The sequence below is a fragment of the Pinus tabuliformis genome, chromosome 9 (genome assembly GCF_031772625.1).
Source record: "Pinus tabuliformis cultivar Carrire ecotype Pingquan chromosome 9, CPIR1, whole genome shotgun sequence".
NCBI classification, from domain to species: domain Eukaryota; kingdom Viridiplantae; phylum Streptophyta; class Pinopsida; order Pinales; family Pinaceae; genus Pinus; species Pinus tabuliformis.
This window is the reverse complement of record NC_142307.1, coordinates 739688732-739695311: the sequence shown is the minus strand read 5'-3', so window position 1 is coordinate 739695311 and position 6580 is coordinate 739688732.

Below are 6580 nucleotides of genomic sequence, written 5' to 3'. Positions count from 1 at the left end.
GACTAAGCAAGCTAATCATGGATAGTCACAAATTTGGTATACTAATTTGAGCATGTAAATTCCCCCAGTTATTCAGAATGCTTTGTTATAAGTACAACTCAAAAAATCTAGTGGAGAAGAGATTTACAATATCAAGTTTTGAGGGGAAGTAGAGGTGGTTTCCAGTGATGATCAATTCAGTGATGTTGTTAATTCACTTTCCAGTTGGTAACACACTCATGTGAGACATTTATGCTATATTTTCTTGTTGTCCCATTTTAAGGTTTCATGTTTTTTCATAGCATGAGATGAAAAACTCCTCGAATAACTTTCTTTATATGTGCATGCATATGTAGACCTAGCAGTAGCCCATTTCAATACAATATCAAATGACCAATGCAAGAATATTTCTCCCTTTTTGGATCAACTACGTGGAAGATACCGTTCTGTCAACTTCTTGAAGGTACCCACAGGTACAAGAATTTGGTAAGAACTAATATAAGTGATCAATGATGACTAGCGCTAAATTTTTGTAGGTATTTTACGAGCATTGAAGCTTTAGATTATATTGTGCATCATCTCGTAGGGAGTAAGGGCTGGTGTAGTTGAACGATGATGACCTGTAGAACTTTTGTACATATTTTAGAAGCATTCATGTTTTACATTAGATTGTGGGTCAAATTGCATACAGTAGATGAGCTTGGGATTTATGCTAAAGGAAAAAGATGGATATTTTTTTTGGAAATTGATGTATAATATAATTTTAAAAAATTGAATTAATATTATTATTTTGTGATGCGTTTGAGAGAAAAAATGAACATTGTTTAACTTTCTCTAACATGAAATTGTGTTTAGTTGATGAAGGTGTACACTGAAAAAAAAATAGAGTTGTATTGAATTGTTGGTTAACCACAGATGCATTTGAAATAAAATTGAAGATTGTTTAAATTTTTCTAACATGGAATTGTCTTTAACTGTTGAAGGTGCAAACTGGGAAAAAAAACAGATTTTCGCAACACCATGGGTTGCAATCCTCAGGGCTTCCTCATTGTGCATCCAATATTTTGGAAATTTCTTCCCCATTTATAGAAACCAAATGTCTAAATTGGTTTGTATTGTATCCAAATTTTTGTAATAATCTACATTTATACACATGTAGTAAGTACATTGTAAATTAGTTCATCTTTCTAAACCTTTGCAATTTCAATTGATAACAAGGAATTTTATATAGGAATATTCTAATAGAAACTTTCCAAAGTTTATTTTATGTAAGTGGTATACAACGTGGATTTTTTTTGACGTGGATTATTTTCTTTTAGATTAGATTAATGTAAAGAAATCATAATAAATATTTATGAGTTTTAGAGTAAATTAGGAATTGTTTAATTTCCAAAATATCATAAAAGGAAAGAGTTTGTCTTATTAATAATAGTAACAAAGTTGAAAATGAAAACACTTTCTCTTAAATTGCCTATCTTATACTCAAATTAAATTTATATTTTAAAAAATTGGTCATACTACCAATCTTTTTAACATTTTAACTCAACGAAATTATGGTGATCTTGGAATGTTTCTCTTAATACTTTGTCAAACTTCTTAAAAAATCCTAATATTTTCTTACATTTTTAAGATCCAATAAACTATATTTAATTTTAGTGAATATTGAACATAATCGTAATTATATTTCAATATTAAATATTTAAATTATAGCTATAATTTAATTTTGAATATACCTATTAAAAATTTTGAAACTTTATTTATAAACACATATTTCAATTAATAATTTTGAAAAATATATAAATATATAAATATATGTATATATGTATATATATATATTTTTAACTGTAACAGTTGTGGATTTTATTTATTGCAGAAAGGAGGATGGGTCTTTGCCGAAGCGACCCCTATTATTAATTATTATTAATTAATAATTTTGAAAAATATATAAATGAATATATATATATATATATATATATATATATATATATATATATATATATATATATATATATATATATATATATATATTAACTGTAACAGTTGTGGATTTTATTTATTGCAAAAAGGAGAATGGGTCTTTGCCGTAGCGACCCCTATTACATGGTTGTTTTCCTTTTTTGCAGCCTTTGAGATATTACAATTTCACAGTTTTTGGAAGAAACTTTCCCCATTTACAATTAAACTCCCTTTCATGAGAGTGCATCCAATGTTCGCCATCCGATCAGCTTCACTGTTGGAGTTTATGAGAATATGATAAAGCTTGTATGAGTTGAAGTCTTGTAAGACTCTCTTCAATCTGCCCATAATTTTGTTGAGACCAGCGTTGTTGAAGAGTTCCCCCTTGATTAAATTTTTGATTAGAATTTCTGAATCTCCGAAGACTTGGAGATCTTTAGCACCTTTCTCTCTAGCAATAAGACAAGCTTTGAGCAGCCCAAGGATCTCAGCTTGATTGTTAGTTTTCAGGCCAAGGCCCCAGGCAAATGAATCTCTATAAGACCCATCCGTGGAGTAGATGACCCCACCAGCACCTGCGATTCCGGGGTTCCCTTTGGATGCCCCATCAAAGAATATAGTAGTTAATTTTTGGGCCCTCCACCATTTCTGGAATATGTTGTCTGGCTCTTTTTTTCGCCAGTCCGGGTTAGCTTTCTGGGGGGGCAGGAGATACTTTCGGGGATGTGGCTCTAGGGCTGGCCACCACTTTTCTTCCGGCTTGAGCAGAGGGTCATCTTTGTAATACTGCTGTTGGGTCGCTTCTAAGAGTAGAGACTTAGCTTTTACAGCAACTTGAATCGGAGAATGCTGTATATCTTTGAAGATCTCCTGATTACGAGCCAGCCAAAGCTGCCAGCAAACAAATTTGGGGAGCGCTATCCATACTTTGCGCCAGAAAGACTTGGGAGGGATACGTTGAGGGTAGCAGGCACTCCATGAAGCAAAGAGGTCCGGGACAGAAGTCTGAGAAGGGAGAGAGATCTGAAAATCTTGCAGAATGAGACCCCACACCTCTTTGGCGAAGAGGCACTCCAAAAAAAGGTGCTGAAAGCACACATCTATGAGGCCCTTCGATCTTCCTTTTTACAAGATTGTCTCCCATTAAAAGTTTATTGTGAGCCAAAGTCCAGAAGAAAAAATTTACTTTTGGAAGAGCTAACGGCTCCCAGACCTGTTTCCAAAAGGTGGGTGGATGATTACTATTCTTAGAGCCCTGTAGAGCTCTATAACCCTCAGCTGAAGTATAAGTTCCTGCAGGCCCCAGCCCCAACTGTCCCTCATGTATCTGTTGACCGGCGCGGCGTCTTCGAGCAGATCCTCAAGCTGGTTCTGTTGGTCGCTTAAACGCGCAGGGACTCCATGTAGATCCCAGCCTGCCCAATCACCACGACTGTCCCAAATTGACAAATCATAAATGTTGTTTATACCCGCTCTTTCTAACCAGTCTCTGAGCTCAGCGATTTCTTCGTTTTCTGCCAGAGGATCGCACCCCATTATGCGATCTTTCCACAGATGCGTGCGCTTACCGTTGCCAGGGATTCTGTACAAGTGGTTCTTGAAAAAATTGCTACTTTTGCAGCAGAGCCTCCAAACCTGCGTGCAAGAAACTGTGCTGTCGAATTGCATTTTCTTGAGGGCGGCGTTGTCTGCGTATTTTGACCGTAAAGTAACACTGACAGGGTGAGAGGGGTCGTGGATCATTTTCCACAGGAGCTTGCCTCCCAGCGCTGTATTAACAAGGGAGGGGTCACGTATTTGCAATCCGCCCTCAGCGATCGGCCTCTTGACCAAGTCCCAGTTTACTAGATGCATTTTTTTGTCATTGCCTTTCCCTCCTTGCCATAAGAAATCCCTAAGGAGTGTAGAGATCTGTTCCATTACGTTTTTGGGAGCCAAGAGGAAAGCTGCTTGATAAATAGGAAGGGCTGACAGCTGAGATTTGATTAGGATGGTTTTGCCACCTTTTGTTAACCAGTGGCCTCCCCAAGCAGTGATTTTAGATTTGATTTTGCTGATGATATCATTCCAGAGGGACCTCTTATTCACGCCTGAGGATATAGGAAGACCAAGATACCTGAACCTGTCCCATTGTGCATGCCCTTTGAACCCTAAGATCTTAGCGATGTTAGTGATCTCTTGCTGATCAGTATTCCAACTGAAGATTTCACTTTTACTCTCATTGACAAGTGCGCCAGATACCCTGCAATAACTTCTCAGGACCGTGTCAAAGGCTTTCGCAATTATGGAGGAAGCACCTCCAAGGAGCAGGGAGTCATCCGCAAAGAGTGCGTGATTCAAGGGGGCTGATCCGTTGGAAGGTTTGAGACCCGGGAGGGAGCCAGCAATTCTTTCAGCTGATAGTTTTCTACTGAGGGAGTCCGCCATGAGGATGTACAGAAAGGGAGAGAGGGGGCATCCCTGCCGAATACCTCTCCGAGCTTGGAAGAAATTAGTTGGGCGACCATTGATAAGGGGAGCAATCCACGGGGAATCAATACATGCTTTTATGAGCTGAACAAATTGCTGAGAGAAGCCAAAAGAAAGCAAAACTTTGCAAAGGAACAAGCGGTTAACTCTATCAAATGCGTTCACCATATCAAGTTTAATCAACATACCTTTCTCCCCTCGCTGTTTGCTTGTGTGGATGGTCTCCTGAACTTGAATAATGTTATCCATAATGTACCTGCCTTCCACAAATCCGCCTTGAGAACTGGAGATCAATCTTTTGAGCAGGGGCTTGATTCAGTTAGCTAAGAGTTTGGCTATAATTTTGTAAGATGCATTACACAACGAAATAGGTCTAAATCTTGCAAAAGTGTCAGGGTTGGTTTCTTTAAGAATTAGTGCTAGATAGGTGGAGTTAGTTCCTCCTCCTATCTTAGCTTTTTTCATGAAGCCTCTTATCATTTTAAGGAGATCAGCTTTGATAACTTCCCAACAGGATTTGTAAAAATGGATTGTAAATCCGTCAGGCCCAGGGGCCTTGTCGGCTTCCATGGACCAGATTACATTGATAATTTCCTCCTCAGAAATGGGTCTGCAGAGAGCTATATTATCTTCAGGGTTAACAAGAAGAGGGATATTAGAGAGGAAATCGACAGTTTCCTCATCGTTACCTTGGATTCCATCGTTGTATAAATTCCTGAAATGAGTTTCAGCAGCGTCTTTAACCTGGTTGAATCCTTTGCAGACTTGGCCCTCCATGGTTTTGATTTCAGCTATATGATTCCAGGATAGTCTAGCTCTGTATTGTCGATGGAAAAAAGAAGTGTTCCGATCACCAGCCTTTAACCATAGACTTCTGGATTTTAGCCTCCAGTGTTCTTCTTCAGCTCGGAAGGATTGATAAGTGGATCGTTGAGCTTTTACTTCCTTGTCCAAGAGCTCTGTTGTAATGTCTTTATTTTCCATTTCTGTTTGCAGGGAGTGCAACATCTGAACTGCCTCTTTTCTTTGGTTGGTTGGAGTGGGGTCTGGCTTTTTTATCCATTCCTTCAATGCTTGTTTTGTGGCCTTCAACTTTTGTTCCCAAATATAGCTGGAGGAACCTGAGAAGGATTTAGCCCAGGAAGCTTTCACAGTTTCCATGAATCCCTCTTTCTCGAACCAAAGAGGGCTGAAACGAAAGGGAATGGGCCCTAGATCTTCTTCATCTTCCAGTAGGAGCTGAATTGGTTTGTGGTCTGAGGTCAATTTAGGCAGAATTTTTGTGATGATGATCTTTTTGTTCATCATAAGGGCGCTTTGAACCAGGAACCTGTCCAGACGAGCAGAGATGTGATCCGGCCCAACACGATTATTTGACCAAGTGTAAAGCCCGCAGACTGGATTGAAGTCTAGAAGGTCCCAACTCTGGGAGAGCTCCTCCAAAAAGGCCAGCATGAAGTCTCTAGTGCCAGAGCCGCCCCTCTTCTCTTTTGGTTTCAAAACTATGTTAAGGTCTCCCGCTAAGATAATGTTACTTGGGGAGTGTTGCTCTAGAAAAATTGAAAGCGAATTCCAACATTCTCTTTTCTCAGAGTAATTTACAGGAACATACAGATTGAAGAGGGAAATGTTCAACTTACTAGCTTTATGCATGAGTTCTGTGAAGATCCAGTGCTGAGTTTCTTTAAAATTGTGAAGCTGGAAGGTGCAATCTGACCAAAGAGTAGCCAGTCCTCCGGAAGTGCCCCTGGCACTGATTGCCTTGCCTATATTTTTATTCCACTTTGACTTACTGATATCTAGAAGGGCTTGCCCTTCAATCTTGGTCTCTTGGAGCATGAGGATGTCTGAGGGTTCTGTTTTGAGTAGGTCCTTGACTGCTTCTAGTTTAGAGGGGTTCCCCAATCCTCTGCAGTTCCAAGAGACAAGCTTCATTATTTACTGAGAGGAGGGTTGGGACCTCCCTTGGAAGGTCTCAGTCTGGTATTTCGTCTGATGGACATTTCTATTGTGGCCTGACTTCCTTGAGTTTTGAGTCTTTCAGCCTCTTCTTCTCTCATTTCTTTTCGGGATTTCCTTCCAACTCTTTTAGAGGGGCGCTCATAGGTTTCATCCTCCGATGATCCTGAGCTTTCTATTGCTTTTTTCCTTGTGACTTCTACATATGAGGGATTGG